Raw genomic sequence first — 24396 nt, 5'->3', positions numbered from 1 at the left:
CTATGTGCCTCAACTTCCTCAACTGTAAAATGGGGATAATAAGAGCACCTACCTCAAAAGGTTGTTGTGAGGATCAAGTAAAATAATATTTGTAAAATGCTTAATATAAGTGTCTAACACAAGGCTTAAACCTCCTTTCTCCACTCCCCCAATAAAATCACTTTACATGGCTTCATCACGAATTCAAGACTACTAGCACATCTGGGAATACACAAACCCTGGGCTAAAAGATGTTATTTCATTGAAAGAATAAAAGAGCCTAAAACTGCTTTGGTGGTGTGAGAGTAGCAGAGAAGTGATTTCACCCAACAGGAGAAGAAAAAAAAAGTCTATTGTAACATTGTGACTCATTTGCATAAATGGAAGCACACTAGTGGGGCCCTGAGTGACAGTACAATATGGTAGTAGTGTATCCTTTCCCTCCCACTCCCCACACACACATACACTTGGCACACAGCAAGTTTACCCTTAGGATCCTAAGAATGAGTTAAAACTGAGTGGTTACAGCTGTAAATGTGGCCAGACCCAGGCCTATGAAACATACACCAGTCCATGTTTCTTCTAATTGTTTTTAAACTTTAAAATGATCATGCACAGAATCTCAGAGCTGGAAAAGTCCAGAGAGGTCATCTAATCTTACCCACACCTAACAAGGAATAACATTATAACCCACCAGAGAGTTGGTGTTAAATATCTACCAACAGATGTCATAGGCTATTCTGATCCTGGAAGTTCCTTCTTCCTCATCTTCACACAGCTCCCTTTAAGCTTCTAGGATCTGCTTCTTTCATGAATCCATATCTGGCACTTCTCTCCCCCACAATGTGTAACACTCTCTAAAATTATTCTTGGTTTATGACTCTCCATTCATCCTCACATAGACTCAAATTTTAAAAGGTAGTTTTTTGATGGATAGATTTGTTTGCTTTATGTTTTTGTTGCCTAGCAGAGTACCTTACACATAGTAGGTGCTTAATAAATATTGTCTGAATTGAATTTTACATTCTATCCTTTTGCACACAGTGCCTAGAAGAGGACATTGTCTGAATTATATGCTCAATAAATTTTTACTGATTTGATTTTTATAAGAATAAATGTTTAAATGAAATTTTCTTTGAATCTAGTTCCAATGCATTTTGTTATTAGAAAGGAAGAATGTGGCCATGATATGATTAGGAAGCTGATTTATTAGAAATTGAATATTAAGCCATTTGTTGTTATTGATATTTTTCTTGCCTTTCTCAGTAAACATATAAGTAATGTATTGGAATTAGCTCTAACATTATTATTCCTGACACTAAAACATTTTTTTTCTTGGACAAATCTCTCACTTCCTGGTCTATGACATGGACTCCTACTGTCATTCTCTAGACTAGCTCATTCACCCATCTTTCCCTTAAACTGATAAATCTGGAATTTTCTGAGAAGAGCCACCACTATGTAATTGTGACTCAAAATCCTGCCAGGGTTCCAGAGGGAGAAAAAAATCTAATGTGGATAAGTTGCTTTCCTACTTGGTTCAGTTTTAGCTTATGAGCTCCTACCAGTGTGTTTCCCACTTCAGTGATACTGATGATGAAATTCATTTTTAAACGTAAAACAATTAATGATAAATTAAAAGCAAAAATACTCATTCAATTTACTTAATAGAAGGCAAAAGAAAAGAAAATTGGATGTTATTTAATAGAAACTAAATGAAGGAATATTTTAAGCATCACAATCTATTCATTAACCTTCAAATGTTTATAAAAATCTAGTAGAGAGACTCATGAATAGAGAGAAAGCTTGTGTTCAGGTCCACTCAGCTACCTTAAATGTTGAAAAAAAGTATTAAACTATTCTATTACAAATTAGTTCCCTTAAGTCAGAGAACTCCAAAGCTCCTTGGGTTGACTCTTTGGCTATACAGATAAACCCAGGGACCTGTGCTCTGAACAGGATTCTGTTTTGTTAAAGCAGTTCTCAGAGTAACTCTCACAGATAAACACAGCTTCTTACAACAAAACAGATATAAAACCTCTTTCTCTCTCTGTTTTTCCCTCTCAAGCCAGAGGACAGTAGAGAGCAGACACCTATGAGACAATACACTCTGTCAACCTACAGATAGTGGTCGAAGGCAATAAACTCATATGCAGCAGAGCTCAGATTTCTTTCAATGAACTTATTAACCACTGCTACGCATTTTTTGACAGCCAATCAGCAAAGAAACACTGCTCTTCCAATCAGCAGGCTGACTCCCAGAAAAGAATCTGAAGCTTTCCTCTCAGTGTAATCTTCTGTTTCTTCACAAATGGATTTTTCATATTGCCAATGATTTTATTAAGTGATTTCTGATGGTCAGTGACTCACATTTACCTTATGAATTAAAATATGAAGTACAGACCTTTCTTTCAGTTATGAATCCAACAATTCTCATTGGCTTTCCTCCTAGTTTTCAAACAGCTATTTGATTTACAACTTTGTGAGCTATAACCTTTAAGACAAAAAAAAAGTCACATGTAAATGAGCCAATGCCTTATACTCATCACTTACTGGATTATTTATCTGTCTTCAAATAGATATTCTCAGTACAGTCATCTGAGAGCTCATTCTTTGTCTGGTCTACCTCTCAGCTTTCGTCTCTCCTTACAATTTATCAGTGATATTCACTAGTGGATTTCGTTCATCTTCCTTACACAAAGGTCTTCCCCCTTTAATGACAAATTATTTGCATATGAATGGTATAGTACCTTAAGGTTTGTGTTTTCTTCTTTTGTAGGGTTTGACTGAAGCAAAATTTGAGAGAGAAGAATCATCTAACAGTGTATAAAACTCTAGCCTTAGAACCTGAAGGATTTGAATCCCAACTCAAATATATATTAGCTACAGAATTGGGGGAAAGTTTTTTTTTTAAACTTCTTTGCAACTCAATGTAATCTTCCATAAAAATGTCATTTATAATAGGGTAACTTCTTGTTTCACAAGTATAATTTGTGGAAACAAGAAACAAAAAACAACAAAAAAAAATTCCAAACTTTTTTTTGTCTGTTTGGTGAGGCAATAGGTGTTAAGTGACTTGTCCAGAGTCACACAGTGTTATGTGCCTTAGGCCGGATTTGAGCTCAGGTCCTCCTCGCTACAGGGCTGGTACTTTGTCCACTGCACCACCTAGCTGCCCCATAAAACTTGATGAACTATATCAATGTGAGTGCTTATTATAACATTCCTAACCCCACACCAATGCTTTCATGCTCTTCTCTGGGTACCTCTAGCCTTATATTTGGCCCTCCTTTCCCTTTTTCAGAAGACCTTCATAGCTTACATGTAGTATCATAGATTTAGAGCTACAAGAGGCCTCAGCAATAGACCATCCCCTTCCTGATTTTGTAGATAGGGAAACTGAAACACAATGACTGGTCCATATCACATAAATACTACACACCAAAACTGGGATTCATCCTGAGGTCTTCAAATTGCTAACTAAGTGCTTTTTTGAGGATGCTGACAAAGCATCTGGGTTCAAATCTGGGTTATTGTACTAGAGGTCATGTCATAACAATATTACCCCATAGCAGGAAAATCAGGAACAAGTGTAGGAGCTCTAATAATAGGTATCCTAAAATCATGATTGAGAGCCTGGAAATGGTATCTGACCTAAGGGAATTTGCCACAAATGAATAGGACACTGAAGAAATCAGTCTATAGGATGAATGTGTGTGCTTTGGACATTGTTGACTGTGGGCCTTTGTAATACCCACAAGGCACCCTTGCTTTCTGATGCACCTGGGTAATCCTCAGCAAGTGTTCTTACCTCCATGTCCATGGACAATTTTATTTGCGTATGATGCTTTAAAAAAAAATTCAAATATTCCATTGCCTCACATACAGCTTAAAGGTCATTTAGCTTTGGACATAGCAATACGCATGAAATAAAAATTTAATTAGATGTGTTTTTATGACAACAAAATTCATCAGAACCCCTCACATTGGCAAGCAATTCAATCTCTTTCCTTCCTTCTAAGTAATAATGAACATCATAGCTTTCTAGAAACAATAGGAATAAAATAGATGATAGGGTAATCAATCCTTCCCATGCTAAAGTCTACTAGAAAGACTGCCTATTTTCCATTATAAGTTAAATATAGACATTATATTTTTATATAAGCTCTGCTTTCTTATCATGTGTCTTTTGAGCAAAATGGAATGAGGTTTTTGTTCTAGAATAATTAATGCTAGTTACATTCATAGAGATTTGACAGATGCAGAATTTCTGTGTCCTTCATGTAATAACTGGACCCAGGTTCTCCACCCCTGCACTAGATTTAGTAGATGCCATGGTTCAAATTTTATTTTCAGAATTGTGATTTATTTCCTATAATCCTTTCCCACTCAGTGGAGGAACAATTGTTGGGGACTAAATAACAGAATTGTCATTCTTGGAATTCACAATCTTGGAGTGAAGCTTTATGCATTATAAGGACAACTTAGATCTAGGAAAATTTGTGGAGATGCAGTCATATGCTAGATAGTCCATTACATGTTGTTTATTTCTTTTATTTTATATAAAACAAATAATACTGTATTTATGGATCTCTTTTTTTGTTTTGCAGAGACATATGGTGTTGATTACATTATCAATTAATTAACAAACCTTTATTAAGTATTTACTATGTGCCAGACATTGTGTCATGTTCCAGGGACTAGTGCTCAGTGAGATATATCAGATTCAGGGAGGAGGCAGGATTTGTAGTGGTTAGATAATTCATAACTGTTCTGAATAGGCAAATCTACACTAGGTCCACCAGGACCTGTTTGTTTTTTAGGTTTTGTTTTTTTTGGTTTGTTTTGTGTGTGTGTGTGTGTGTGTGTGTGTGTGTGTGTGTGTGTGTGTGAAAAAGAGAGAGAGACAGAGGCAGAGACAGAGACAAAGAGAGACAAAGAGAGACAGAGATAGAGGGAAAGTCAGAAAGAGAATAAGATTAATTTCCTGGCTAGCAATACTATTAGAAGGGTGAATGGTTTTGTGGATAAAAACAAAAATACTACTACATTGAAACTGATCATCTAATTATTGCATGATTTATTACTTACATATTTTTTTCACTTTACAAATTAGGACACTAAGACCTCAGGTTGCTTCAAGGGCTTACTCATGGTCATAGAGAGATTAAGCGGAAGAGCTAACACTTAAACCCATGCCTTCTAATTCTGAGTTGACTTTTTTTTTTCCTACCAGAGCACTCTATCTTTCAAATACTGAGTATAATACTTGGAAAGGGCTTTAGATATTATTTAGTCCTAATCTCTCATCTCACAGATAAGGAAATAAATATTTGAAAAAAGGAAATTACGTATATAAAATCAACCAATGAGTTTTTGGTTGAATCAAGACTAATTCAAGCATTCTTAAAAAGCTATGAAGTACTCAGTTGAATGTACCAGCCTTAGACTCCAGTCTATTTCATCCTCAAAAATTTCAAAGGCATTCTCAGGAAAATTCTAAATACCCACAATTATTTATTTTCCTTTGTCATGATAATGTAGCAGAAATAGGATGCTGAGATTTCTGGAGGTTCTAAAAGTTGTAGATTAGTTGAAGGCATTGAGTGTGTTTAACATGGAAAAGAGAAGACAAGGTATGACTCCTATTTACTTATTTTTTTAACTAGTAAAAGGAAGGTAGAATATTTTTGTACTGCAAATTACCATCTTGAATTCTTTACAACGTAATGCTCATCACTGGAGGTATAGAACTGTATAAGGTATACATTGTTTTTAAGTAACTAAATCATGTGATGGATAGGGGAGTATGACATAGATAGATTGATTGATAGATAGATAGATAAAGGAGACTATATTAAATTCAAAGGAGAGGACCGATAGTATAATAAAATTGAGCAGAAATAAATTACCATTTGAAACTTGAGGAAGGTATCAACATTGCTGACAACTAAGACACATTTTAAATTAAGCAAATTGCTGTAGTTTATGGAACAAAAAATGTCAAAATGTGAGTTTTGTCTCTGTTGTTAATTAGCACCAAGTTCTGTAACAATTTTCAACTCTCTGCTCTTTAGTACTTTTTATGCTGGAATCATTAAAAAACAATAATTAAGCTGATCAACTAGAGTTTTCTTTTCTTTTTTTTTCTTGTTGCAAATTCCAGAAGCACAGTCAAGGTATGCAAAACATGAGTATTGGCTGCTCTTTTCCTCAACCTCTTTCCTTTTCATCTAATTTTAAATGCTTTTCTATTAACACACTTTGTTATTACCTAGAAATATAGTGAATTAAATGCTTTTTTATTTTCTTATTACATTGCACTCTTATACTCATTTTGTGCATTTTTAAAAACTATTGTGTCCCCTTGTCTATTTTTCTTTAGCTATATTCAGCCTTACACAGAGAAAGAAAAGTCTGCCATGTCTGATATGAAGAGAATCCTCTCATTAAGGCATAGTGAGAAAAGCATGAGGTTTGGAATCAAAATATTTAAATTAAAATTATAACTTAGCTTTCACTAATTTTGTGACCTGGGTAAATAATTTCTCCTAGCTGGGTCTCATTTTCCTCATCTGTAAATTGGAGAGGATGGATTAGATGTTCTCTTAAACCTCTTTTAGTTATAAATCTAATAAAATATATACCTAGTTTCAGATTAAGATACCATCATGGAAAGTCATAGAAGATCTCATCTCTTCTCCCTATGAACCACTCAAGATCTTAAAAAAGGGTACCTGATCAAATAACTATTAAGAAATAGAAAAACAAACAGGATTAATCTTCTCTTTCTAGCCCATGGGTGGAGAACCTGTGGCCTCCAGACCACATGTGGCCCTTTAGGTCTTGGGGTGTGACCTTCTCACTGAGTCCAAGTTTTACAACTTTACAAGTGGTTGTGGTTGTTGTTACTGCTGCTGTTGTTATTGTTTTTACAAGTTTTACAGAACAAATTTAAGGGGATTTTTTCTGTGAAGTGTGGATTCTGTCACAGTAACATTCATGAAGATCTATAGGGCCACATGTGGCCTCGAGTTTGCCAGGTTCCCTACTCCTGATCTAGCCTAAATGTATAAAATCCAGCTAGAAACTTTCAGGGATTTTGAGAGGGACCCAGCCAGGGAGGAATGAATGACCTAAGATGAGTAAGCCTGAAACCTATCAGTGTTTCAATGACACGTAATAGAATAAAGAATAATCACAAGAGAAATAAAATTCCTAATCCTGAAGGAGTGATTAAGAAGATGAAATCGAAAGTAAAGGGAAGGGAAAAGAAAAAAAGACCAGGGCTGGTAAGGCAAAGCCAGGAAAGGAAAAGAATTTAAGAGTATATTTGTCAATTGAGGAATGGCTGAAAAATTTATAGAATAAGAATGAAATAAGATTGTCTTACACCAAAAATGGTGAAAGAGAAGATTTCAGGGAGTCTTGGGCAAAATGAACTGATGCACATTGAAATGTGAAAACTTACAAGGACAACAACACTGTAAAGAAAAAAAAAACATTTTGAATGATGTAAGAATTCTGATAAACATATTTACAGAAAATATATGATGGAGCATTTTACCCCATCCTGCTGGAGATATATTAGATTCAAGGTACAGGAAACAAAATAAACAAACATGAATCATGGTCATTTCATCATGGTCATCAACTGGATTGCTTTTCCTTGACTATGTTGTGGATTTGCTATATGCACCTCTATTATCTCTCTTCTTAATTAGTGATGTTTGGGGGAGGTAGGACTTACACGTAGGATTTATATAGTGAAGCAAGAAAAAGATAATGGCATTGAAACTCTCTTGTGTGTTTGTATATAGAAAAAAGAGAAGGAAACACGAACAAGATAGTTATAAAATAATATATGGAATTTATTGTATTTTTTTCACAAAAGGAAGTTGTATGAATTTCATTGATTCATGTGCTATACTCTGTATTCTATTATGTTAAACAAAAAAAGAAAGAAAAAAGAAAAGCTGGTATATCTCAGTTTGTTTTATTTGGGTAACAATAATAATAATAATAATAATAATAATAATAATATTTACATAATGTTTATTCTGTTTCAGGCACTGTGCTAAGTACTTTGTAATTATTTCATTTGATCCCTGAGAGGTATGTAATTTTATTATCCCCATTTTACAGAGGAGAAAAGTGAATCAAATATAGGTGAAGTGACTTGCCCAGGGTCATATAGCTAATAAGTAGCTAAGGCCAGGTTTCAACTCTGGTCTTCCTGACACCACCTAGCCACCCTATAAAATTTTCTCACACAACTTTACTTCTGTTTCCCAGTTTTCTTGATTAATTAAATTGGGTTTTAAATTCCTTGGTCTCTGCATTTGGAAAGAGTTTTGGACAAAGAGGTACAGTTACCTTACTGTTACTGTTATGCATTATTTTATGTCATTGTTATTTTATTCAATTTTGTTACATAATAAAGCTTATAAATAATTGGTATTGATTTTGTTGTGGTCACTAATTGACAGTTTAATTTGAAAATCTAATGTATAAACAGAAAATCCTTGTGTCCCATTTTTTAATACTTCTTAGTATTATTTAGGAAATCTTTGGACTAGTATTATAATGCTTACCTTATATTACACTAGAACCCAAGCAAGTTCAGAATTAGAGGTCTACTTTCCAAGGTATAGGATTCCTGTTACCAATCTACCTATCTACTACTATTGGAAATACAGCTCCAAAATCAGCACTAAGTTCAGATGCAAACTTAGGAAGAAAACGAGAACACATATATCACTGAACATTTAAGCAAAGGAGGTTTATTTTGCCCTCATACCACAATAATATGCAACAAAAATTATCTGGATGCACATTGGTACATAACTTGTATCGATATGAAAGCATGTATAGTCAGTTGGTTATCAGGGTATGTCAATTTGAGTGGTATTAGAAACCCAACGAGTCTGAGAGTCCTAGGCTCCACAGGGCTAGGATTTCTCATTAATCTAGATACCCAGGAAGCTTCATCAGGGAAGTCAGGGCCAAAAAGGCCTCAGAGGAAGCTTTGTCCTCAGACTATCTCATATTGTCTGGGATTGGAAATCTCAACTGCCAGGGACGCCAGGGCCAATCAAGTCCAGAGGGCAGCTTTGCCTACTTTTGGGTAACGCTTCCCATTGTGGTTGGTAGAAGGAAAGAAGTTGCATTAGAGAACTGTTGATCTTATCCCATATACCTATTAGTAGAAACAAAATATTATTATACAGAAGATTATTATTATTTGTAACATTCATAAATGGTGTATTATTTTACCTAATTGTTTTGATTAACTAATTAATACTTAACTGATTAACTGATAACTTATAAATACTTAATTTTAACTGCTAAATACTTAATTTTATACAATAAAAATAAAGCTAATAATTTATTTGTATATTATCTATGGGAATCTGTACTCTGTACTTCAAATAAATAGATTCAGTTCAATTTAATGAAAATTGAATTAACTCAATATTTATTGAGTTCCTAAGATAGGCAAGTCTTTTGTAGTAAATAGCCAGTGTTGTCATGTCTTTCTCTGTCACTGCCTTGTTTCCTCTCATAACTTGTTTATCCCCATTTTCCCTATAATCTAGGAAGAGGGAGCTGATAGACAGTATGAGTCATTGGTTTAATGAACCATTGGGTATGCTAACCTCTATAATGAATGTCTGACATGTTTGTAAGGCTGAAAATTGTTCATTCATTCAGTAGATTAGAGGAAAGTACAATAGATTTAGAGTTGTAACTCTTGGGTTCAAGTCACTATTCTGCAACTGACTACAAGTATGATACTAGACAATAAAATGACAGTGTGTTCTTCTCATTCACACACTTAGCAAAATGTTATAGTGCTGGAATGAAAAGAGTCCCAAATTGAGAGTCAGGAAGCCCAATCTCTGGTACAAGCTCTCCCAATACCTATATTACCTTATATGAGTTCTTTCCCCTCTTTGTGTGTGTGTGTATATATATATATATATATATATATATATTAATATATCTATATATATATATATATATATATCTATATATATATATAATATATATGATAATATATATATATATGTATATATATATATATATACATATATATGTATATATATGTATACATATATATACACACACACATATACATATATAAATACACACACATACATATGTACACACACATACATACATATGTACACACACATGCATATAAATATATTAGCTTTTACAACAGGATATATACTTCAAAAATATGACAAAAATGAATGTGCATTTTCTCCCCAACACCTGAGGGATATAATCCTACTCCCATACCATCTCAGCCTTGAAGGTGGGAGAGATAGATAGATGGGTGCTAATTAGTGTCACAACTTAGTTCAGTTCCTATATGGTATTAGTCACATGAAATTCAAGTCCTCTGGCTAGAGTCCTAGGACCCTAACTCTTTAAGGTCTCACTGCTGGGCAGGCTGGAACACCTGGCTTAAATTCCTAGACTCCTAGATCCTTGTGGCTCAAGCACTCAGAAAGTCTTGGAGGCTGCACTCTCTGCACCTAGAATGGAAAAGAATGAAGGAAAAGACCAAATACACAGGCCCCTTTCTCTTTTTATCATTCTCTATGCCTTTTATTCAGTTACTTCAGAAAATATTTTGTTCCTCAATTGTTTCAAAATGCACATTTTAAACAAACAAAAAAAAGGTAACAGAAAACTGCAACGTTTTAAACTGGGTGAGGGAACTATGAGAAAGGAATTTGGAAAAAGTTCCATCAAAAGTAAAAACAGATGAAACAACCCTTTTACACAGATGCATAAATGTGGTAGGTACAATTTTCCTTGAGTTTCTTGTTGAACTTTGGTTCATAAAATAAACAAATTAAAATAGGTTTTTAAAAAATGCAATGTATCAGTCTTTGCATTATGGTCTGCTCAGGGCACCAGAAGCTTCAGCATATCTTTCAGCTGTTTACTAAAATGGGGAGATGCTGTTTACAATTTGACTCCATCATATTTCCATGCAAGGAAAGGGCTGGGTTTGCAAGCACATAGCCAGAGGAGAGAGTAGGCTCACCTGTGCCTTGTTTGTACTGAAAACTACTTCTTGTGAACAAGAAGCATCCTCCCCCATCTGATCCCCAGTGTCAGGGTCCAAAATAATGCATTGGCAAAGTAAGGCACTTATTGTACAGAAATGATAAATCATCTGCTCCTACAAATTACAAGACTGCTACAAGGAGATATTAAGGGGGACCAATACGGATACAAGGTCTTGGTGCATTTGTTTTACAACTGTCTTTGAACCCAAGGACCACCCAGTAAGACTAGTTAGCTAAGAGAAGGTTAAAGGAAAGGAGAGGGTTTCTCTCTTGTCCTTTAGAGTGCAAAGTTTTAGACAACTGTGCACTGAGGTCCTGCTTAGAAAGTCAAGGCAGGACAAGGCTTCTTCCTTGGCCTGCTACCTAACTACAGCAAGATATGATGAAGTCTTTTTTTCCATCTTCTCTGTGTATCAGTCACCTAGCCCTCCATCAGTGAGGTTAACCAAAATGCTAATAAAGACCAAGGCCCCCTGAAGTCTTATGGCCTCAGAAATAAGGACACAATTCAAATAAAGGATAAATAAAGGACATGAATCAGGCATTAGCATGAAGGAAGGAAGCCTACTGAGAGCCGTCCTCCCTGCTTTCCTCATTCACTTTAGTACTTTTTTGGTACCGAGGGGAAGGGATTGCTTATAGGATGAAAAGTCAGGACCATTCTGATTTTAATACTAACATTCTAAGAAAGAAGGAATTGAAAAACTAAGAGGTGGATCCAAGCCTACCCAATAGTCTCTTCTCATCCAAAAAAAGCAGATTGAAAGCAGGTAGGGGATACTTAAGCATCTGGAAGAAATCCAGACCAACATCTTGGCAAGATGCTCAAGTTCTAAAATCTAAGCAGAGTGTGCTCCCACTGCCTAGAGCCCTTACATTGAGCTGATAATGTGAAGGAGAGTTATCGGAAAAGCTTTGGATACAAACACAACTCAAATTCAAACCAGACTTTGGAGTTTTGTTGTGTCCTATGGGGATTTCAAAGATGGACAGCCAAAGCACAGAAGTGTACTTTAAGATGGTTCTTCAAAGCCTGAATGGCAGACAATGTGACAAGAAATATATCAGGTTTTCAGGAACCATTTGGGTCCTGGTGCTAAGTCATATAATACTGTAAACAGATGAGAACGAACTTCCACGTTTGAGAAGCAGCTCCCCTTTCAACTTAGCCCTATCAGCTCTCCCTAGAACAATCCATTTGAAGCTAAAGAGACCCTTTCCCATCAGTGCCATCTGTCCAAACTTCTTGTATAGACACAGGTACACTGGGCCAAATGTACAAATGCTTGTCCTGGAGCCCAGATTTTGGGCTACACATGAAATATCCCCAAACCATAACCTCCCATACCCCCAGCTGCACATCTGTCCCACAGTGGCCCATTAACATGACCTTATTCTTCCCTTTAATTCCAAGTACACAATTCCACAAAAGCCAAGAGACCCCATTGAGAGAAAGGCAATGGTTGAGGTAGATTAGACTCATTCCTATTCCCACAGGGTAATGAGGGTAATAGAAGACAGGCCCCAAATTAGATGGTAAGGATGGAAGCAGGGATTTCACTGGTGTCTTAGCACTTTGGTCGAGTGGGTTCATGGGTAATTAGTCATCATCACCTCTTCTCCCAAGAATTAGAACAGAATGGCTGACCTGCCCAAGAATCCTAAAGATTACAGATAAAGTAGAGATATCTTAGCCCAGCCCCTTTCAACACAACTCAATTCAGTATTTTTGCAAGTCCATGCACTGACATGAATTTGCCAGGCAGTTCACTGGTAGTGAACAAGTGTAGTTATACATATATTGTACCTCCACTAAACCAGAACTCCCAAGTTTAATACCATTAGACACTAGTCTTATTACTGGATTCTCCTAATGTGCATATACCCTGAAAAGAACCACTGTTTCTTGACTACTCTTGGTCTTTTAAGTCCATCTAGGCCACACTACACCACCTAGAAACCTGTTGGAACCTCCTAAGCACCTGTCACCTATTCCCCATGAAACTAAAAGGATCTGAAAACAAAACATGGGCAAATGTATGTGAGCAGTATGACTAGTGTTCACTTCAGAGGACTTTTGGCAAGGAGTGAGTATGGTTGTCAATGACAAGACCAGGTGAGTACCAGAGATTATGGGTATGAGGAGAGAAAGAAGGGTCAGGTAATGCCTTAAGAAGTAACTGGCTTAATAATTAACAGCTCACTGCTCTTAGAGAAAAGTCTGGAAGCCACAGCCTCTGTTAGTAGATGACTAGACAACAAAGAGCTGAAGAAGGCAGGAACGTATTTGCTCCAGATTATCCTCTAGCTATTTTAGATAAACTGAGAAGGCTCTCAAACATATAAAGGCCTGCCTAGCCAAAACCACTCTATCTGTCCTGTAGCACTGAGAAAATTCCAAGGGAAGCATAGTCAGGGAGAGTATAAGCCATCTACTCTTATTCAACAATGCCCCGCCAGTTCTCAAAGGAAATCAATAGGCTCAATGATCTATACTCTTCCCTGTTTATAACCTGGTCCTACAAAAAAAAAAAAAGAGGGAGTCTGAGTGATAGAAGATCTCTTTCCAATTAATCCCTGTTGACTTGCAAATGCAAGTCCATCTATCTATGATACAATTTCCTTGAGGTTTCTATATAGAAACCATTTTTGAGGGTAGTTTGAGGACAGAGTGATTGATCTTGCCCAAGAAGCTTGAAGAAGTGGAAATATTTTAACCCAACCTCTTATAACACAATTTAATCCAGTCTTTAACACCAGATGAAGGTAAGTTCTTACATCTGTCATTCTGGGCACGCAGAATTGCTCCCTTTCACTGCTACAGAGATTTCAGGATTCTTAACTCCCTTTCTTCCCCAATAGGACTTCATAAGACAGCATACCCAGCCTTAAAGATTTTCTCTTGGGGGCAAAGATATCAACAAGATGGGCTTAGAATCTTTTGCACATTGGGGTATATTCAATAACTACCAATCATCCATGATGATGAGAACAATTTGCAGAAAAAAAAGAAACACCAGTAAGTCCAGAGAGTCAGGGCCCATCCTGCCCTTCAATGCTAAACAAACAGGATGGAGAGGTGGGGGCACAGGGTTGGGGGGGTAGGGACACAAAGGAACAGGATTGAGTGAGACCACCTAAAGAAATGAGGAAATCAGAAAGGTTTTAAAAACAAGATGTCAAGTCTTGTTTCAGAGAGGAACCTAAGATTACTCTGGGCCCAAGACTATTATATTCTTGGTTCTCTGCACCATGTTTTGTTTGTTGTTTTATTTGGGATACTTATCAATCTGTCAATAAAGCAACTGCAGGTTGGATGTGGAAGAAAGTAATTGATCAACATCACATCTATCTCATACCACACCTTCCAGATTGAGCCCCTAACTCAACATACTTTGCTTTTATCTTGCCTTAGGGCATGTATAGGAAAGGAACATGACCCTCCAATAGCACCTCCCTAAAGGAATAGCAATGGGCAAGTATTGCTTCAGTCCTCGGATTCAAGAGTCAAGACTACTTTTCACGGCTGAATTACTATGCCCCAATGCCAAATTCTTCAGGCAACATTTGAAATCATTGTGGTATCTCTGTGGGTTGGGACAGCCCATGGGAAACTGGAAATAAAACATCTAGACAGCTAAAAAGAGCTATTAAATGACTAGTCAAGAAAGGTAAATTTTAGGATCCAGTCATTTCTTTTCTTGTTGTCTATTCTATGTGCTGACTACAGGGTGCAACAATCCAAGAACATGGATATTGTTAACAGCCCTAAGTGGATGCTCCCTGGAAATGCATTAGGCCCTAAGAAGCTGAAGCTGAACATTACTGGTGAAAAAGTGGGCCTCCCTAATCACAAAAATCAGGCATCAAATAATTGCGCGATAATGTAAGAAAAAATATTTGCAAACAAAAGCAGCAAAGATACAAAGAAAAGACAATTATAAAGATGAAGGATTCTAAGTTCCCCAGCAAACAAAGGATATGAGGAAATGAGCTGGCTCAAGAACATAAAGAAAGAAGAAGATTTTGGGTTTTATTAAAAATGTATTGTGAAAAAGGGGGGGCAGCAGAGATATACAGAAAGACGAGAGAGAGAGAGAGAGAGAGAGAGACAGACAGAGAGAGAGAGAAAAGAGAGAGAGAGAGAGAGAGAGAGAGAGAGAGAGAGAGAGAGAGAGAGAGAGAGAGAGAGAGAGAGAGACTTCTTGAAGACACACTTCAGCTGTTCAAGATGGGAGTGTAGCAAACAAAAATTGGGACAGTAACTTAGTCCTGGGCCTGCGGACTCTATACTGCACACCTGACTAGGAAGAATTCCTGTTCTCCACATTCTGGCTTTAAGGAGCCTTCAACTTAGTGTGTGAGGACATCCCATTCTCTGCTTTCAGTATTCCATTTTCATGGTAACCAGATTCCCTTTTAATTAGCTTGGCTGGAAGTCTTGGGGCAACCATCACTGTCTTCTTGGCACACTGCTTGTTCCAGTACCCCTGCCACATTATCAAGGCCTGAGAGGCACACACCAACACACACAGTCTGAAGAGTAAGGTTTGAAGTTGTTTTTCTCCAGATCTATAGTTTGATTTTCTACAGCAGCCAGTGCAAAACTAATGGCCAGTACAGTGAGGGTGAGGGTGAAGAGGCGGTGACCACAAACACCACAGCCCAGGCATTAAACAGCTTCTCATTGTTCTCAGTTGCAAAGTATAAAAGCCATGCCATATGGAAGAGAAACTCCATCACGTACTGCAGCAGTAGCAATATCAGCCCGGTGAGTCAGGTTTAAGAGGCATGCTCCAGCTAGATGAACCAAGTGCAGACAGATAGACTGCAGCTGATGCAGAATCCCCTCCTTCTGCACCTTCTGGAAGTACTGTTCTGGAAGGGCATATTGCCAGTATGCCAGCTGGCAAATGTAGAAAACTTCACCTGGAAGGGGAGATACACATGAGGTTAGTTTCCCCAGAGGCTTCTTGGATTTGTTAAGTATCATTCAAACACAACCACATACAAGCACCACACCAAGGAGGTGAGATGAAAGGCTACCAGCTGTCCAGATTCATTGAACTTGCCATCTTTGACCTTGAAGAAATGAAGTCACCTGATGATTTTATCCAAGATGTACTTGTACCATGGCATGCAGGATGATGGCAATGAAGATGTAAAACAAGATTGTGACCAGATCCTTCAGCCCACAGTGATATTGAGCATATTTGTTTTCTAATGAGGGCATATTAATGTTATACTGAGGTAAAATAAATAGGATGGCAGTCTTGGCCATGACCTCGAACATAACCCCAATGAGGAAGCAAAGTACCAGGCAGAAATGGATGTCCACATGGCTGTGAATGATGAACTCCTGGCTGAAGAGCAGGTAATTTTTCATCCTCTGGAGGAAAGCCATGGCAGTGGGTACAGGGAAGCTGCCATCAGGGCATGCACCCTTCCCTCTTCTCCCTAGGTAGGGAGCTGCTCAAACTTCTCAAGCTCCTGGGTCCCACAGGCCCCTTTCTCAAGGCCATACAGCCTTAACTGGGGAGGGAAGGAACAGAGGGAGCCCAGGGCCCTCTCTCTCTCTCCACTAACCACACATTCTCTCTAACATGCAAATGTCATAAAAGCATTGACAGGTACTGAGTTAATCCATTAAAAAGACACTCACATTTTCAGCTTAACAGCCAAGGAAAAACAGACTAGGACAACACAGAGTGACCACACCTCCTTCAGTCTGCTAGCCTCTTGGAAGCAGGTCCAGACAATTTTCCACATGGAAGACCCTATCTTGGGTTATCTAGACATGGAACAGAGGCTATTCTAATTTAATAAATTCAAAGATATCAGATATTGGGGTAAAAACTCAGTGTTCTTCCATAAATACTAGGAAAACTGGGGAGCAATATGGCATAAGCCAGTTAGAGATGAACAGGTCAAATCATATGCTAAGATAACCTCAAAATGGCTATATGACAGGTAAAAAGAATAATATCACAAAGAAATTAGAGGAGCAAGGAAGAAAATATCTTATCTTTTCATTACAGGGAAATGGTGTGATGAAAGAAGGATTGCCGAAGATCACAGAGTTAGTCTCTTGGGGGGAAATTTTGATAATCATAACATGCAAAATGAGAGTCGAGCTGCTGAACTACGAGAAACAGAGAAGTGCTTTGAACTGAATCATAGGAAGCAAAGTCTTTAGAGGTCAGTGCAAGGGATGCACTGAGAGCTCTAGGGAGCTATATTAGAGCTAGAGAGAAGAGCCATTACTGTAGACATCTCCTAAGAGTGTTGGGAAATAAGAGTCATTGGAAGTAAAAAAGCTGCTTAGCAAGAAAAGAATCAAGTACACTATCTATATGGGGGAACAAACCCCAAATGCTGTGCCCAGTGAAAGACTTTAAATTACGGGGAATTTCCAGGTTTTTAGGAAGGTATTTGCAAACCAGAAAATATAATGACTCTGTGGATTCTGATGCAGCTTTTACCTGTTTCCACTCAACTTGCATATAAAATTGTTCTAAGCCCTATGCACATATGTTTATAAGGTAGCTAGCAAACAACTCTTTTATTTATTTATTCATTTATTTATTATGTCTTTGTTTTTTTCATATAATTTAAATTTTATTTATTTATTTTTAGTTTTCAATGTTCACTTTTATAAATACCTCCCCTCCCCTCCTCTCCCCCCTGCCAAAGATGACAAGCAATCTGATATAGGCTAAATATGTATGATCATATCAAACATATTTCTACATTGATCATGTTGTAAAAGAAGAAGCAGAACCAGTGGGAAAAACAATGAGAAAGAAAAAAGAAACAAAAATAAAGACAAAATAGTATGCTCCATTTGCATTTAGACTCCATAGTTTGTTCTCTAAATGAGGATAACATTTTCTATCATTAGTCTTTTGGAATTACCTTAGATCATTTCATTGTTCAGAAGAGTTAAGTTTAACAAAATCAGTCATCATACAGTATTGCTGTTACTGTGTACATTTCCCCTAGTTCTGCTCACTTCACTCAGCATCAGTTCATTCAAGTCTTTCCAGGTTTTTCTGAATTCTGCCTACTCACCATTTCTTTTGCAACAATAGCATTCCATTACATTCATAAACCACAATTTATTCAGCCATTTCTTAATTGATGGGCATATCCAATTTTCAATTTCCAACTCTTGGCACACACACACACACACACACACACACACACACACACAAGATGCTATATATATTTTTGTACATGTGGGTTCTTTTCCATTTTTTATTATCTCTTTGGGATACAGACCTACTAATGGTATTGCTGTATCAAAGGGTATGCACAATTTGATAGCCCTTTGGTCATAGTTCCAGATTGTTCTTCAGAATGGTTGGGTCAGTTCACAACTCAACCAGCAATGCATTACTGCTCCAATGTTCACACATCATCTCCAACATTTATCATTTTCCTATTTTGTCATGTTAGCCTATCTGATAGGTGTGATATGGTACCTCAGGTTGTTTTAATTTGCACTTCTCTAACCAATAGTAATTTAAAACATTTTTTTTCATGTGGCTATAGATAGCTTTAATTTCTTTATCTGAAAACTGCCTATTCATATCCTTTGAACATTTGTCAATTGGAGAATGACTTGTATTTTTATAAATTTGATTCAGTTCTCTATATAGTTTAGAAATGAGGCTTTTCTCAGAGACATTGGCTGTAAAAATTTGTTTCACAGTTTTCTGCTTACCTTCCTATTTCAGTTTCATTGGTTTTGTTTGTGTAAAACCTTTGTTAATTTAATATAATTGAAATTATCCATTTTGCATTTCATGGTGTTCTCTATCTCTTGTTTAGTCATAAATTATTCCCTTCTCCATAAATCTGACAGGTAAACTATTCCTTGCTTTTCCAGTTTGCTTAGACCTCACCCTTCATGTCTAAATTCTGTAAATATTTTGACCTTTTCTTGGTATCTGGTGTAAAATGTCAGTCTATGCCTAGTTTCTGATATACTGTTTTCCAGATTCCCAGCAGTTTTTATCAAGTAGTGAGTTCTTATCCAAGAACCTGGAGTCTTTGGGTTTATCACAGAGTAGATTACTACAGTCATTGACTATTTATATCTCATGTGTGTAAACTAATACACTGAACCACTACCCTATCTCTTAGCCAGTACTAAATATTTTTGATCAGTGCTGCTTTATACCACAGTTTTAGATCTGGTATGGTTAGGCCACTTTGGTGAAATACTCTTAGTGAAGTGTTTAATACCAGTTTTTCTAGATCATCTGGATAGAGCAATAAGCCAGAGAAATTCAAGGTTGCAAAGTATTCCAAAAATATCACTGTAAGTTGAAAAGTGGACACAAAGGTTACAGATGCAACCTACTGCTCATATTCAGACTTAAAGACACTCATTTTGACAATTAATGACAACATGTAAATTTATTGTAGATCTACATTATTTAAGATAATCATCCCAGCAACATACTTGCCACTCTTTATGACACACCACATTATGTCAAATCATGTATTTACATTTTTTTTCCCTAGAAGATCATACCTGTAGTGAAGGCAAGAGTGTTTTCTTTTCTTTTTTTTTTTTTTATGGGATGCAGCAAAAGTTCTTTTTTTAATAAATTTATTTATTTTTAGTTTTCAATATTTACTTCCACAAGATTTTGATTTCCAAATTTTCACCCATTCACCCCTCCCCCACCCCAAGATGGCATGCATTCTGAATATCCCTTCCCCTAGTCTGCCCTCTCTTCTATCTCTTCTGCTCTTGTCTTATCCCCTTCCCTTTCCCCTTCTATTTTCCTGTAGGGCAGGACAGACTTCTGTGCCCCATTTCCAGTATTTCTTATTTCCCAGTAACATGTGAAAACATTTTTTTTAAACACACATTTTTAAAACTTTAGCTTTCAAATCTTCTCCCTTCCTCCCTCCCCACCCACTCTCATTGAAAAGGTAAACAACTCGATATAGGTTATACATGTGCAGTTATGCAAAACACTTCCATGTTGTGAAAAACTAACTCTATTTCCCTTAATCCTATCCTGCCCTCCCATTTATTCTATTCTTTCTTTTGACCCTGTCCCTCTTCAGAAGTATTTGCTTCTGATTACCTCTTTCCCTGTTTGCCCTCCTCTCTATCATCCCCTTCTCTTGTCCCTTCTCCCCCTATTTTCCTGTAGGGTAAGACAGATTTCCATCCAATTGAATGTGTATGTTATTCCCTCCTTAAGCCAAATCCTATGAGAATAAGATTCACTCATTCCCTCTCACCTTCCCCATTTCCCCTCCACTGTAAGAGCATTTTCTTTTCTGTTTTTTTGTGAGATAATTTACCCCATTCTACCTCTCCCTTTCTTCTTCTCCAAATATAATCCTCTCTCATCCCTTAATTTTATTCTCCAGATATGACCCCTTAATCTTTAACTCACCCTGTGCCATCTATCTATCTATCTATCTATCTATCTATCTATACATACATACATATAATTTTTTTCCTTCAACTAACCTAATACTGACAAAGGTCTCATGAGTTATAAATATCATCTTTCCATGCAGGAATGTAAACAGTTCAACCTTAATAAGTCTCTTATGATTTCTCTTTCCTGTTTACCTCTTCATGTTCCACTTGAGTCTTGTATTTGAAAGTCAAATTTTTTTCAGCTCTGGTCTTTTCATCAAGAATGCTTGAAAGTCCTCTATTTCACTGAATGACCATTTTTTCCCCTGAAGGATTATACTCAGTTTTGCTGGGTAGGTGATTCTTGGTTGTAATCCTATCTCCTTTGCCCTCTGGAATATTATATTCCATGCCCTGTGGTCCTTTAATGTAGAAGCTGCTAAATCCTGTGTTATCCTGATTGTGTTTCCACAGTACTTGAATTGTTTCTTCGTGGCAGCTTGTAATATTTTCTCCTTGACCTGGGAACTCTGGAATTTGGCTACAATATTCCTAGGAGTTTTCTCTTTCAGGAGGAGATCTGTGGATTCTTTCAATTTCTATTTTGCCCTCTGGTTCTCATATATCAGGGCAGTTTTCCTTGATAATTTCTTGAAAGATGATGTCTAGGCTCTTTTTTTGATCATGGCTTTCAGATAGTCCAATAATTTTTAAATTCTCTCTCCTGGATCTATTTTCCAGGTCAGTTGTTTTTCCAATGAGATATTTCACATTTTTCTATTTTTCATTCTTTTGGATTTGTTTTACAGTGTCTTGATTTCTCATAAAGTCACTAGCTTCCAATTGCTCTATTCTAATTTTTAAGGAAGTATTTTCTTCAGTAATCTTTTGGACTTCCTTTTCCATTTGGCCAATTTTTCTTTTTAGGGCATTCTTCTCCTCATTGGCTTTTTGGACCTCTTTTGCCATTTGGGTTAGGCTATTTTTTAAGGTGTTATTTTCTTCAGTATTTTTTTGGGTCTCCTTTAGCAAGCTGTTGACTTGTTTTTCATGATTTTCTTGCATCACTCTCATTTCTCTTCCCAGTTTTTCCTCTACTTCTCTTACTTGCTTCTCAAAATCCCTTTTGAGCTCTTCCAAGGCCTGGGACTGATTCATATTTTTTTTGGAGCCTTTGGGTGTAGGAGCTCTGACTTTGTTGTGTTCTTCTGGTTGTATATTTTGATTTTCTTTGTCACCAAAGTAAGATAATATAGTCTGACTCTTTTTGGCATGCTTGCTCACGATCCCAGCCAATTACTTGAGTTTTAAACTCTTTGTTAAGGTAAGAGTCTGCTTCCAATGTGAGAATGTACTGTCCCAAGCTTCGGGGTTTATATAGCTGTTTTCAGAGATACCTTTAGGGACCTGTAAATTTTCAGTTCTTGCAAGGTGGTATGATAAGGGGAGGGATGTTTACTCCTTTCCTGGCCTGTGATGTGGTCTATTAGTGACCACAAGCATTTCTTTCTGTCCTGGAACTTTGAGGAAGGTTTTCTGTCCTTAGCCATTACAAGCTCAACAGTGCTAGCACTCCTCCTAACCCCAGGACCCCTGTTCAGAACTGTAATCCAGATCCAAGCACAGGCAAATCAAGAGATTCCTGCCTCAGCACCAGCAGAGAGATCCCTGCAATCCCCCTCTGATCAGCCACTGGACTCCCCCTCAGTCTCTGGGCTGGAAGCTTGGGAAGCAGCTGTCCACCCCAGGGCCACGCTCTTGGGGAATGGAGCTGAGACCTCACCTTCCTCTCTCATCACTGCAGAAACAGACTTTTCCCACTGACCTCTTAAGTTGTCTTTGGGTGTTCCTGGGTTGAGAAGTCTGGAAACTGCCACAGCTGCCCATGATTTAGTCCTCTGAGGCCTACTACAGGTTTGCTGTGGCCTGTGCACCCATGCCACACTGCACTCCACTCCCAGCCCGGAAAGATATACCTTTCTGCTCAATCATCCAGGTCATCTTGGGCTGGAAATTTGTTTCACTCTGTCTTTTTGTGGATTCTGCTGCCTTAGAATTTGTTTAGAGCCATTTTTATGAGTATTTGGAGGGGTTTTGGGGACAGCTCAAGCAAGTTGCTGCTTTTATTCCACTATCTTGGCTCCACCCCCTTCAAGAGTGTTTTCTTATGATCCTCAAAAAATTATTTAGTCTTAAATACAGAATGAATCACATAAGGCATTTAGTCCAAGGTATTATCCCATATATTAAACCTTTCTCTTCCTTTGAGCTGGAAATTCTACCTTCAAACACCTATAGTGGTTGGGAACTACTACCTTTATAGACAGTATATTCTAATTTGCAACAAATGCATAGCCAAAAAAACTACCTCTTTTTAAACTTCCACTAATTTATCCAGCTAATACTCTCTGGAATTAGACAGAAAAGGAGTAATCCCTAAATCAGATGAGAATCCTTTAATAGTTAGAAACAAGTGATGTTCTCAGGGTCAAAGTTATGTATAACACTATGTGGTCAAGCATAGCAATATATAGATATAAAGATACAGATGTAGATATATAGATATAGATACACATATCTATATAATGCTCAACAGAATTCTCCTCCACAGAAATTAATTTCTATTTTTGGTTTTTGGTTTTATTTTTAATTTGGAACTACTGAAAGTACTTTTTTATCACTATGATTCTAGGCAAGATATTTGCCTAAAACTCATTATTAGTCTATACCATACTCTTGAGATATGTGTGTGTGTGTCGCCTTTACAGGATGGTTTTGAAGAAAGTACTTTTAATTCCTAAAGTACTCTATAAATATGTTATTACTATTAAAACATGAATTTTACATTCTAATATTCATTAGTACATTTTGCATATACTTCTTTCTCTTTGATATATATGTATGCATATATATATATATATATATTATTGTAGGGCATATTTTACTTTCCATTTATATCTTGAAATGTTCTCATTGAAACAAAACTGTATAGTTGGAAAAAATTAAATTGATGACCACATTTGGCTCTTACAATGATGACTGAGTTATGCAGTGCAAAAATCATTATCCTTTTTAAAGATGAAGATATACAGGATCAAGAAGGGGGCATGACAGATAATATGTGGCAGAGCCAAGGCTTGAAACTAATTATCAAATGCCAAGCGTGTTGTTCTTTCCATTGCTCCAACCTGCCTCTCCTGTGAATGCAAAGAACACAGCTGTTCTGTGGATGTTTCCATGCCACCATCATTTATGTGGGCAGAAATGGCAAGTTACATTGTTTGATAGGCAATGATGTGATAATAACTTGACTCCCAATCTCAGAGCTTATTTACTACTGCTTTGAAAAACAAAGTGAATTTAGTAGAGTCTGACAGAAACGTAACACTAACAATTGATGCAAATTACATTGTTGGTGAGATTTATGTCTATCATGTTACAGTTTGCAGTTTCATAAATTGAGCTTCTAATGTATTGCAGGCTGAAGGGCAATTTCCTTAATGCAGAAAATGGATTCTGAAGCAAAGAGATGACCTGTTCTCAGGATAATCTTAGCTTTGAGGCTGGCCAAAATGGCACTGTCCAAAGCAAGCAGACAAAATGAATAGTGCATCTTCCTTATATGTTTTTATTATTTATCCTTAACAGAGAGACTTTGTGAAAAAATATGTACCATAAGATACAAATCTTTTATTTTCTCAATAATTTTTCAAATTATTCCATAACTTCTTAAATGAATGAATAAAAAGTGGACAGTATCAAGTCTATAGTAAAACTGATTTTAAATTACAAAAATTGATTCAGTGACTTTGAAATTCCAATGCACACTTTTGAAAAGAAGAATTTCACTCAAACAAGCATATTTTTATAAGATCAAATGAAGCTGGTTGGTAGGCTTGATTTGATTTGACTTTTTTCAAGAATCAATTTTTC

General features: G+C 36.8%; 1 pseudogene; it reads right to left on the bottom strand.

The window, feature by feature from the left end:
- Nucleotides 1-15406: 15406 nt before the first annotated feature.
- On the bottom strand, nt 15407-16473 carry LOC110192152 (translocating chain-associated membrane protein 2 pseudogene; annotated as a pseudogene).
- Between the last annotated feature and the right edge of the window lie 7923 nt (nt 16474-24396).

Source organism: Phascolarctos cinereus, unplaced genomic scaffold (genome assembly GCF_003287225.1).
Source record: "Phascolarctos cinereus isolate Bilbo 61053 unplaced genomic scaffold, phaCin_HiC Scaffold_2;HRSCAF=192, whole genome shotgun sequence".
Lineage (NCBI taxonomy): Eukaryota > Metazoa > Chordata > Mammalia > Diprotodontia > Phascolarctidae > Phascolarctos > Phascolarctos cinereus.
This window is presented reverse-complemented; position numbering and strand designations above follow the sequence as displayed.